The sequence below is a fragment of the Erythranthe guttata genome, chromosome 8 (assembly GCF_056151865.1).
Source record: "Erythranthe guttata isolate IM_541 chromosome 8, IM_541, whole genome shotgun sequence".
Lineage (NCBI taxonomy): Eukaryota > Viridiplantae > Streptophyta > Magnoliopsida > Lamiales > Phrymaceae > Erythranthe > Erythranthe guttata.
In genome coordinates this window covers 6,278,843-6,291,348 of record NC_142540.1, presented here as the reverse complement: position 1 = coordinate 6,291,348, position 12,506 = coordinate 6,278,843, and positions in this window count along the sequence as shown.

Here is a 12,506-nt window from a genome sequence, read left to right as displayed (position 1 = left end):
CTCCGGCTGCTAGGGCGAGGCGGATTCCTGCTATCAGTGCTTCGTACTCAGCGACGTTGTTCGAGGCGGTGAATTCGAAGCGTTGAGCATACTCGAATTCGTCTCCGTCGGGGTTTGTTAGTACGATGCCCGCTCCACCTCCTGTTGTAGTAGAAGATCCATCCACGCTGACAGACCAAGTAGGTAGAGAGGTATTTTCTTCCATCGAAGTCATTTCGACTAGAAAATCAGCCAATATTTGTGCTTTGATAGCTGGGCGGGGTTTGAACTCCACTCCATATTCACTTAGCTCTATCGCCCATTTTGCTAATCGCCCGGATGTTTCGGGACTTCTTAGTATTTGTTTCAGAGGATAATTTGTGAGAACCACCACTGGATGTGACTGGAAGTACGGTCGAAGCTTCCGAGCTGCGTTGATAAGGGCGAGAGCGAGTTTCTCCATGTTGGTGTAGCGTTGTTCGGCTCCTTGGAGTGCGCGACTTATGTAGTATATGGGTTGGTGGCCCTTTTCCCCATCTCGGATGAGGACTGCGCTGACGGCATTAGCTGAGGTAGCTAGGTATAGTAGGAGGGTGTCTCCAGGCTGAGGTTTTGTGAGCAGTGGTGGTGATGCGAGATATGACTTTAACTCTGTGAAGGCCTTTTGACATGCCTCATCCCACTGGAACTTTTTTTCTCCTCTTAAAATCTTGAAGAAGGGGAGAGCTTTGTCCGCTGATCTTGAAATGAACCTGTTCAGGGATGCCAAACAACCGTTGAGCTGTTGAACTTTCTTTATCGATGTTGGCGGGGCCATGGAGGTAATTGCTTCGATTTTCGCGGGATTAGCTTCGATCCCTCGGTGTGAAATCATATATCCCAGAAATTTGCCTCCCCGAACTCCGAATGAACATTTGAGGGGGTTGAGCTTCATCTTATATTTTCGCAAGGTGGCGAAACACTGTTCCAGATCCGTTATGTGGTCCGAGACCTTAATACTTTTGATGAGCATATCGTCGATGTACACCTCCATATTTTTACCGATCTGAGCTGCGAACATTTTGTTCACTAGACGCTGGTAGGTGGCTCCTGCGTTTTTCAACCCGAAGGGCATGACTTGATAGCAGTAGATGCCTTGGTCAGTGATGAAACTAGTCCTCTCTTGATCTTCTGGCGCAAGTAAGATCTGGTTATACCCTTGGTATGCATCAAGGAAGCTGAGGAGCTCGCATCCTGATGTCGAATCAATGAGCTGATCGATTCTAGGTAGAGGAAAAGGGTCCTTAGGACAAGCTTTGTTGAGGTCGGTGAAGTCTATGCATAGTCTCCACTTGTCTCCGGGTTTGGGAACGAGTACTACGTTCGACAACCATTCAGGATATTGAACTGGTCGTATGTGGCCTGCGTCAAGGAGTTTTGCCACTTCCGCTTTGATATGTTTGTTGCGCTCGGGACCAAATGTCCGTTTCCTCTGTTTGACTGGCTTCAACCTCTTGTCGACGTTGAGCCGATGCAAGGCTACCTGAGGGGGAATGCCTGACAAATCTTGGGCTTTCCAAGCGAACACATCTCCATTGTGCCGCAGGAATTTAACTAAATGCTTCTCGATCTCAGGATCTAAATCAGACCCAATGCGTAGGAATTTTGAGCTATCTCCAGGGGTGAGCTCTATGAGCTTAAGCTCTTCAACAGCTGCTAGCTTGATGCTATCGTCTGGTACACTGATGAGGATTTCTTTATTGTCCTCAGTGATCGCATTGACCCATTTCCGTTTGTCGGATTTTTGGGTGTCGTCTCCCCTTCCGGGTGGTTTAGGCTTCTTGGAAGGTTCTCGTAGGGCCCTTGCATAGCACTCTCGGGCGAGACGTCTATCTCCAAGCACTTCTCCCATTCCATAGGGAGTAGGGAACTTCCATTTCTGATGGTAGGAGGAAGGTACTGACTTGAATGTGTGGATGGCTGGCCTCCCCAGAATGATGTTGTAGGGTGATGGCCTGTCGACGACGAGGAACTTGATTAGTTTCGTGATTCGACAGGGGTCTTCCCCTAAAGAAACAGGCAGCTCCACTTCTCCCATTGACAAAATGCCTTCTCCTGTGAACCCTTTCAGGGGTGTGGAGATGGGACTAAAACGGGCATTATCTATGCCTAGCTGCTTAAAAGCATGGAGGTACATGATGTCAGCTGAGCTCCCACCATCTACTAATATTTTCTTGACCAAGAAGTTGGCCACCGTTGTTGTTACCACTAATGCGTCGACATGGTCTTCCTCTGGACCTTCAAGGTCGGAGGAGTTGAAGACTATGCTGTGATCAGGTCTTCGTATTTGATATACGCGTTCGGATGGAGAAGCGCGTTCTTGATTCATGCGCGCTGATCGAGCGAGTGTGCGTCTTGCATTATGTGAATCGCCTCCCGCCGGTCCTCCGGAGATGAAGGAGATGATTCCTCGGGTAGGCTGGTTATCATTGTTATCTAGGTCACGTCGGTGACCCCCATCTTCTCGTCTTTGTTGTTGATCTCGGTTGTTATCTCGGCGTGGAGGATCATCACGGCGTTTATTTCGCGGCTTATCGACGTATTCGCCTAAATGGCCTTGTTTGATCAGCCTCTCAATCGCCATTTTAAGTTGTGCACACTCTTCCGTAGTATGCCCTCTGTCCTTATGGAATCGACAATAACGATCCGATTTTTCTCGCTTTGCGTTTGGCTGCATAGGACGTGGAGGTTCTGCTAAACCTTTCTGCTCTATCACGTGAAGGATTTCCGTGAGGCGAGTGTTCAGCGGAGTGAACCTATTGTAGGAGGAAGAGGGTTGGCCTTGAGGTGGTAGTGGTGGACGTCGATCGTCGCGCCTCCTATTGTCCTGACGTTCGTCTTCCCTTTTTCTTTTAGGAGGAGCATGGGTAGAGGCTTCCTCTATCCGGACGTATTTTTCGGCTCGATTCAGCAACTCTTCTAGGTTGCCTGGAGGTCTTCCGGCGATAGATTCTTTGAATCTACCCGGTTTCAAGTTCTGCTGCATGATCCCGGAGAGCATGTCTTGTCCTACACTGGGGACCTCGTGGACGGCTTCTACGAAACGCTTAATGTAGTTGCGGAGCGTCTCGTTATCTCTCTGTACTATAGAGAAAAGATGAGCTGGAGTCTTGGCATATTGTTTGTTGATGGCGAATTGGTTGGTGAAGCGGGTCGACAACCGAGCGAAGGTGTCAATCGACCCTATGGGCAGGGAGTTAAACCAATTCATTGCCCTCTTGGAGAGAGTGGTGCGGAACATTTTGCACATCGCTGCATCCGTTGGGCCATATAAATCTGCCATGGCACTGAATTTCTCTATATGTTCCTGCGGGTCGGTGGTCCCTTCAAATTGTGGTAACCCCGAGATCTTTACCCCTTGAGGTAAAATCTCGTTGAGAATGTCTATGGTGAAGGGACTGCGTCTTGTTTGGGGAGGCATTCTTTCATCCCTTTGATTATTTGGTTGGGAGAAAAGGTTTTGGCGAGACATTCTGCTGTTTACTTCGCCTTCTCCCTCATTAAAGAGAGGGACTCTTGGTGGTGACGCATTCCCCCGTGGGGGTGAGCGTGGACGTCGCTGTCTGGGCTGTGCCCCTCTATGGTTGGTAGATAGCTGCACTCGGGACCGTGGATCCGAGGTAGAGGAGGAGACACTTATTTGATTCTGGATTGGCGGTGGCGCCACAGGTGGCGCTACAAATGGAGCTGGTGCTGGTATCGCATTGGGAGCGTTTGCTCCCATCGTAGCGATATATTGAGTCACAGCCTCTGTGGCGGCGCGAGTTGAAGCTTCCGCTATCATGCGTTGGAGCGCATCCTCGGTTATTTGAACCGTTCGAGGAGCAGGGAGAGCTGGATCGGCGAGTGGTGGGTCCCGAGGAGGGATCACCTGAACCTCGCGAGGTGGATCTGCCACACGTGGAAGAGCTGGCTCCGTGGGACGTGGGGGAAGTGGATCCGCGGGGCGTGGAGGAGGTGGTATGCCCGATCCTCCACGGACTGGAAGGTTACTTGCTGTGTCATTCTCTCTCCGAGCTGACGCCTCAGGAGGATCTTGTTGGCTACGTGATCTGGTTTGCATCGTTTCCCACAGACGGCGCCAAAATGATGATGCTAAAGTATAGCTCACCTAGGATAGTATAGAAAACGAACTGGGAGAGCAAAGCGGATCAGTAGCTGGATAACTTGATGATCCTGAGGTCCCTGCGAAAAGAGCACACGTGAACTAAGCCGGGGGTTGATCCGGCGGAAACCCCTCCGACGCTCAAGTCAGATGTACGGATCGTAGAGGTAGCCGAGAGAATATAACTCGTAGTTTATTGTGAATAAAATAGAACGTACCTTTACAAATGAGTAAAACACCTATTTATATCCCGGTGATTGGATTGGGCTTGCTTTGTTGGGCCCAAGCCTTACTTTGAAGGTATTTGGGCTTTCGTGTAGTGGGCCTAATTAGTAGATATATTTGAGGGCCCATTGGGCCGGCCCATTTAGGTATATCAGTGATATTGAGTTATCATATAGGAGAATGACTCCAACATTCATTGGAGGGTTAAGATAATCTATGAAAGATATCTTGTGATTTCTAAGGCTTTGAGGAGTTGGGGAGCATGGTTTTATCAACTTGGTGCTAACTATATTCACTTTCATATTTAAATTAAATGTAAATATAATGGATGGGTGAAGGAAAATAGAGATCTTGGTTGATGGTTCCAAATTTGTTGGGGGTCTCTTTTATCATGAGAGTTGGGGGTAAAATGGGAATATTGGCATTTTTAGATTTTTTTTAGTAGGTGTAAATTACGATGTAACATGAAAGTTATACAATTGCAAATTGCAATTTATATATATTTTGATTGTGACGCAATTTGACTTTCATAAAAATTGGAGAACAAGAGTTGAATGTATCTTCAATTATTATTGATTTTTCAACTTAGTTTGAATCAATCAATTTTCATTTGAAAAATGTTACGATCAAAATATTTTACCTTGGTTCGCTATGGTGGGAATAGTAGAATTAGATAATTGCAATATTTTAATTTGATTTAGATTGTTGCGTACATATTAAAAAAAATTATAAATACGCATAAATTATATTTATAGTACATGACATAAAAATTACTAAAATATCCTTAGTAATAATTGTTTTCGAGTAATTAATTTATAAGAGTAATAAAGGGTAAAATTGAAAATAAAGCAATTAATATTTTGTTGAAAATTTAAAATGTCAAATAGTTTTAGACAAGGAAAACTCTCTAAGAAGATACTTCCTCCGTCCAATTTTATATGTATGTGTTTTGTTGATGCGCACATATTAAAAAAAAAATGTGTGCAGGTTATAGCAGAAAACAAAGAAAATTACTTAAATATTTATGTATTATTTTTCAGTTAATTAATTAAGAGTTAATTAATTAAGATTGATAAAGGGAAATTTTGAAAATAGTACAATTAATGCTTTATTGGAATTGTAAAGTGATAAATAATTTAGAGGAAAAAAAAAACTGCTCAAGGAGATAAATAATACAGAGCAGATAGAAATTTCGCAAAAGTTTAGAACACGAAAATTTGTAGATGCATTGGATATACTTCCAATTCAACTTTAATTAACAGAAGTTGGTAAGAAAAGGATATAGCCAAAATACTTGGCTGTCAATTTGACCCGAAATTTTAATATTAAGATATATTTTAATATAGTAGGCTTATTATATAATTGTGATAATTTAATACTGAATGAAACCAAATATTGATATTTGCAATCCAGAAAAAGTTGATAGACCCGTGGGAACGAAATTGAGACATTTTGGATTGATATGCAATTTGAAGCCAATAAAAGTAGTGGTGGAGTGTAAAATAAGATGAGTACACATCTGGGCTATGACTTTGTGTTTGCAGCGACTCTAATTTTTCTAACTTGTTGGAGTTATCGTAGTGTAGAAAAGTATTGGTTTGAGTTATATATATATATATATATATATATATATATATATATATATATATATATATATATATATATATATATATATATATATATATATATATATATATATATATTAACTATTAAGGAATTAGCAACGAAATTTTTTCTAACTTAGTTGCGCAAGTAAAAATTCGATGATACCGTGAAATCATATCAATTAGTATCCACGTGATCAGGTTACGATCTTATCGATGCTGTATTTTAGTTAAATAATAACATCTGAAAGACAATGATTGAAAACCCCGTGCAAGAGAAACGAGTTCTTTTGTTCAACAACATAACTGCTCGAACGAGAGCGGCATATCGTCATATGTAGAAGCCGAAGGGACTGCCACACATCATCGCCAACACTGCCGCCGTTGTCGTGCCTATTGTCGAGGGGATAGAGAGATGATATAGTGCCCTAATTATGGGAGATGGAAGTCAAGGTCTCGTAACTTTTGACGAGTGCATTTTAAATACCTAAAAGATTTTAGCTTTTAGGACCGTCATTAAAGTGCATTTTGTAGCTCATGTATTTTATAGGACCTATTACAAATAAGCTCATCATTGACTATTTATTCATAAATAGGTGCAAATAAAAAACTTTTTTTACAAAACAACTCAGACAATGTCCAGAGTTGTGGAAAATATATGCTTCAATTTCATCATTAATTTAATTTGATACCAAATTTCACAAATTGTTCATTTTTTACCTCTAACCCTATTTTGACTTCAATTTCGCTCGTCACTACCTTTGACCTTTTTTTTGTTTGTCTGTTTTTTTCCTTCCCAGCGTTGACCGGCCTAACAGAACGCAACAGCAAGGGACAACCCATTATGCCACCACTGACCGGCGGCTAAGGCTGGTCTCTGGCTGCGTTGACCTTTTTTTTTTTTGAATTTTGTTCTTTTCAACATGTTTTTACCCTTTTAAACAGTAAAATTATTGTGGTTGACAGTCATATTAACTATATTACTGTTTAACACAGTAATATTGTTATATTAAACTCTAGCACAATAATATTGATGATGCTAGAAATAGATCACCTTAAGTAGTTGAGATTGAGGGAGCTGGGAGAGCAAAGTGGATCACTGCCCGCGTGCTAGATGGCCCTGAGATACCTGCAAACAGAGAACACGTGAACTAGGCCGGGGGTTGATCCGGCGAAAACCCCTCCGACGCTCAAGTCAGACGTGCGAATTGTAGATATAGTTGAGAGAATATGACTCCTCGTATTATTTCAAATAATAGGCCCCCCTTTAATAAATGAATTAAATCAGTATTTATACCTTATCGAAACATTATTTGAAGGTAATTGGATTTTTGTAATAGTGTTCTTCTAAATCCGGCTCGTGGCCCAGTAAGTAGAGAAAATGTAGGCTTATTGGGTTGACCAATTAGGCATATCAAATATTAACACAATAAAAATCACTATTATTGTGTAATACTTGAATAATATTAATATGATGATCGTTCAACAATGCCAAACATATTAAAAAGCTAAAATAATTAATATTTTGACAATAATATTACTTTCAACCACAATAATATTACCGTTAACTAGAATAATATTTTTGTATTTACCGGTGATATATTCTATAGTAGACAGTAATATTATTACATTAATCGGTCAACAAATCAAACAAAAAAAATGCCAAAAAAGATTAAAAAAAAAATTGAAGTGGTTGACAATAATATGTGTTTACAATAATTTTGCCATCAACGACAATAATATTATTACGTTGATTGGTCAACAAATCAAACAAAATAAAAAACGGCAAAAATAATAATATTGATATGGTTGAAGTTATATTATTGTGTTTATAGTAATTGAATTGTCAACTACAATACAATTACTGTCAGTTGGCAGGACAATTAATCTCATCGAGAGTACAATTACTGTCAATGAAAGTATAATTATAGTCAACGTTCAACGACGACACCAAAAAAAAAAAACGGATACAAATTTTAGGGAAAAAGAAAGTCAACGTTGCAGACTGACGCTGACCGCCGGTCAACTCTGGAAACCAGCGACGTAAAAAACCGAAAACAAAAATAAAATAAAAACTGAACGCCGGAAACCAGCGGCGGAAATAACAGCCAAAAAAAGTCAAAATTGAAGTTAAAAAAAGAAAAAAAGTCAAAATTAAATTTATGTGGTCAAAATTGATGAAATTGAAGTTAAATTGAGGTTACAATTATGAATTGTCTTTAAAGGGTTGGGATAATTTTGTCATATATATAAATTTTGCCTTGATTTGTAATACATATTAAATGGATGGACTTATTGACGAAAGAGATATAGCCCTGAACCTAAAATAGTAATGATTGTCGATTAGAGAGTTATGCATAAAAATCCTTATAAATAGCGTTTTTGTTAGTTAATTGCGAGCTGTATAAATAGCGTTTTTGTTAGTTAATTCTCAAATCTCAATTATCAAACATAACTCGGAATTATGGAAAAGCTAATTTTTTTCTTCCCTCAATGATGAATTCTAATATAGTATCAGTCTGGTATGAATTTTTCGAACTCTAGTAAATTCACTATAAATTTAAAAAAAATATGCGCATTATGAAATATCTAGATTGATTATGCAATTAAACTTGTAGTTTTGATTAAAAATTTAGATGCGTCATGTATTTGCGACAAAATCGTTGTGACTCCCTTGAAATTGTAATACATGATAATTTTCTTTTATAAGTGATTTGGAAATTGAATTCTAATTAAGGTTGTTAGTTTTATTTGGTGCAAATATTATTTATTTGTGTCAAATTCAGTTTTTGTTTGCTGTTATGCTAAATGTTGGGACAATTTGTAGGAAAAATGTAAAATAAACAGAAATTTAATGTGACTCGAATACAACTGTACCTCATATCCACGAGATCTACAACAATGTCAAAAATCAATTAAATTCATAGGTTTGATACCTTATCTCGAACTCATATTTGAAAAAAATATTCAATCACATAAAGTCCACAAATGAAGTGGGTTAATTAAAAATTCACTGGTGAAAAATAAGAAAAATACGAAAGCATTCACTCCTGTTTTGGATCTTGCATCTATAGTACTTTTATCCTGGTGGATTTCTCTATCATTTACTAAAAGGATGGAATCTTGGATTACAAATTGGTTGAATGCCGGTCAATCTCACTATTTCATCGTTATAAGCACAATAATAGGGTTTAAATAATAAAAGAAAGACTCAATTTTTATCTTCACGCCATTCTTGTGCCAGGCTCCTCCACTTTGCACGGTTGAACTCCCTTCAACGTTGAATTTATTTAGTTGACATATCGACCTCCTTCCAAGAATCTTTTAAGTCCCTCTTTCGAAGAATTGTTTTTTTTTTTTTTTTTGCTGAGAAGATGAAAAACTGAAATCTCGACTGCTATTGAAAAACTCACGTTCTGGAGCTAAAATATGACTGACAGCGAAGCGGGTACCCTACAAAAAGTGTAATACTAGAACCATACCAAACCCTTTTAAAAACTATTTTGAAATAGCAGGACCATTATCATCTATGTCGGGATACCAACAGGTAACCATTTACCATTTAAATTATGGTGATATTAAATAATTTGGGGCCAATAATTTTTCAGTACCTCTCAGTAAGACATGAAAAGAAAAAGGCACATAACTTTTAAGTAAATTATACAAAATGGAATACGACACTTCACAAATATTGATATTCCAATGCAACAAAATAATGAGTAAAAAGCAAAATCAATATCTACTACAATATATTAAAAATGTATTTTGAAGTATAAAAACTAGGATACACACACTACAAGAAAATGCAAAATAGGCAATGATTTCTTTATCGACAAAATGAATTCCGTTGCCAATAGTTATATTTTAGCAACGACATAGTATTTGTGGCTAAAGAATAACATTTGTGTAACAACATATTTTTGTTGCCATTGAATCTCATAGGCAACGAAACATATTGTCGTGAATAGTATCGTATATATTTTACAACGAATTTAATGTAAGACAACAACTTTATTGTTGCAAAAGAATATTTCTTTTTGCTACGATATAAAATTGTAGTAAATACATTTACAATGGCAACAAATTTATTTTTGTTGTGAATAAGTGACGAAAGACAACGAAATATTTTGTTATAAATGCTCCAAGTGATTTGACAACAAAATATAATCGTTGTAAATTTAAAAACCAACTATTTTTCTTGAATTTATATATATATATATATATATATATATATATATATATATATATATATATATATATATATATATATATATATATATATATATATATATATATATATATATATATATATATATATATATATATATATATATATATATATATATATATATATATATATATAATATGATAAGAAAAATCTTATTTGTTTATATTAACTACAATAACTCATAATTATTTTGTTAAGTCAATTGTTGATATGATTTTAAAAAATTACTATATATAATTAATGGTAGATGTATATTTATAATTAAATTTTATTGTAAATTATTTTTTGAACATAAAATACATATAATAAATTATTTGTTATGACATATTATTTATTTATGTAGTTATTTTAATCATTTGATCTTGTGTATTTAGTTTTTATAAATTTATTTTCAGTCAGTTTACACAAATGTAGTGTTGCCCCAGCAGTTTGAAAGGTGTATAACTTCAAATCAACCGGAGTTCGACTCTTACCATTGCCATGTCTCCATATATTTGACATTTATCAAACGAGTTAGCGTATTGGCTTAATCATGAGTTTAACCCAACAATTCCGACTCTGAAACGGTTCGGCGGTCTAAAGGTCGGGTCCGCAAATGCGGGTTGGCGGTCCAAAGATCGGGTCGGTAGTCCAAGGGTCGGGCTGGCGGGTGCGGTTGAAAATAAGTCATGTATTGGCAACAATAAATATGTTGCAACAAAATACAATTTTGTTCTTGGGCTAATCATGAGTTTAACCAGGGGCGGCCCTGGCCCAGGGCGAGCAGGGCCCAGGCCCAGGGCCCACTTTTAAGTGGGGCCCAAAAATTATTAAATTTTTTGTTATTATTTTATAATTATTTTTCTTTTCTCTTCTTCCAACCCCTATTCTCTTCATCTCTTAACTTTTTAACCCCCACTTTCCACATTAATTTTTTTTACCCAATCCATTTTGTCCTTTATCTCTTCTTTTTTCTTTTTTCACCCGATCTCTTTTGTCCCCTTACCCTTCTCTCCCATTACATTTTTTTACTCTAATTTAATTTTTCCTTTCTATCCCATTTACATTTTTTTACTCTAATTTAATTTTTCTTGCACTCCTATATATTTCTCTATTGTTAGTTTCTAGAGTTTGAACTTAGTTTTTGTTTTTTTCCATATTATTGGTGTTTTTGTTTCTCAAAATTAAATTATTTTTGTTAAATTAAAAAACTTTTTTCTAATACCCATTTTTATTTAATATATCCATATCTTACACACACACACACACACACACACACATATATATATATATATATATATATATATATATACATCGGAATTTAGGGCCTCGACTTTAAGTCTTGCCCAGGGCCTCCAATCACCCAGGACCGGCCCTGAGTTTAACCCAACTCCGACTCTGAAACGGTTTGGCGGCCTAAAGGTCGGGTCCGCAAATGCGCGCGGGTTGGCGGTCCAAAGGTCGGGTCGGCAGATGCGGGTCCAAAGGTCGGGCTGGCGGGTGCGGTCGAAAATAAGTCATGTATTGGCAACAATAAATATGTTGCAACAAAATACAATTTTGTTCTTAATGATTAATGTATTGGTAACGATTTATGTGTTGCAACGACATAAATTCATTGTTATTAATAAATGTATTGGCAACAATAGATTTGTGGCAACAAAATAAATTCGGTGGTAGTAATCAAAGAATTTGCAACGATAAATGTATGGCAACAAAATAGACTTGTTGTTATTACTTAATGCATTGGCAACGATCAATATGTAGCAACGACATAACAATATTGTCTATAATGCATTATTGACAACGATTTGTAACATTTCCTTGCCCGGAACTTTTGGTGACAAGGAAACGACAATGAAGGTGGCAACAAAATAATTTTGTTGCAAGAGAAATTGACAACGAAATTAATGTCTTTTGGCAACAAAACATATTGTTGCCAATTTGACAATTTCTTGTAGTGTGTACAATTGACTGGAATGATACGAAACTTGTTATGTACTTAAGTAATTCATTAAGTAGTAAAATTACATTTTCTATAGGTTATTTAATACGTTATTTAAAATTTTGCCAATTAATTTTTTATTTGTATTATGTTGAATTACAAATAATAACTCGGCTCGACTTGAGTTCGAGCTCATCAAATGAAAGCTTAATAAACTTTAGCTCGAGCTCGAACTCATCAAATTTGATTCGAGCTCAAGCTCGAAAACTCTGACGAGCTCGGCTCAAACTCGACTCATTTACACCCCTTATCTCAATACATAACTCCACATCATTGTGCAAATTAATTCCCATTAAAATTCTAACAAAGTGTTATTGTTTGTCGAGTCAATTTGATATAAAA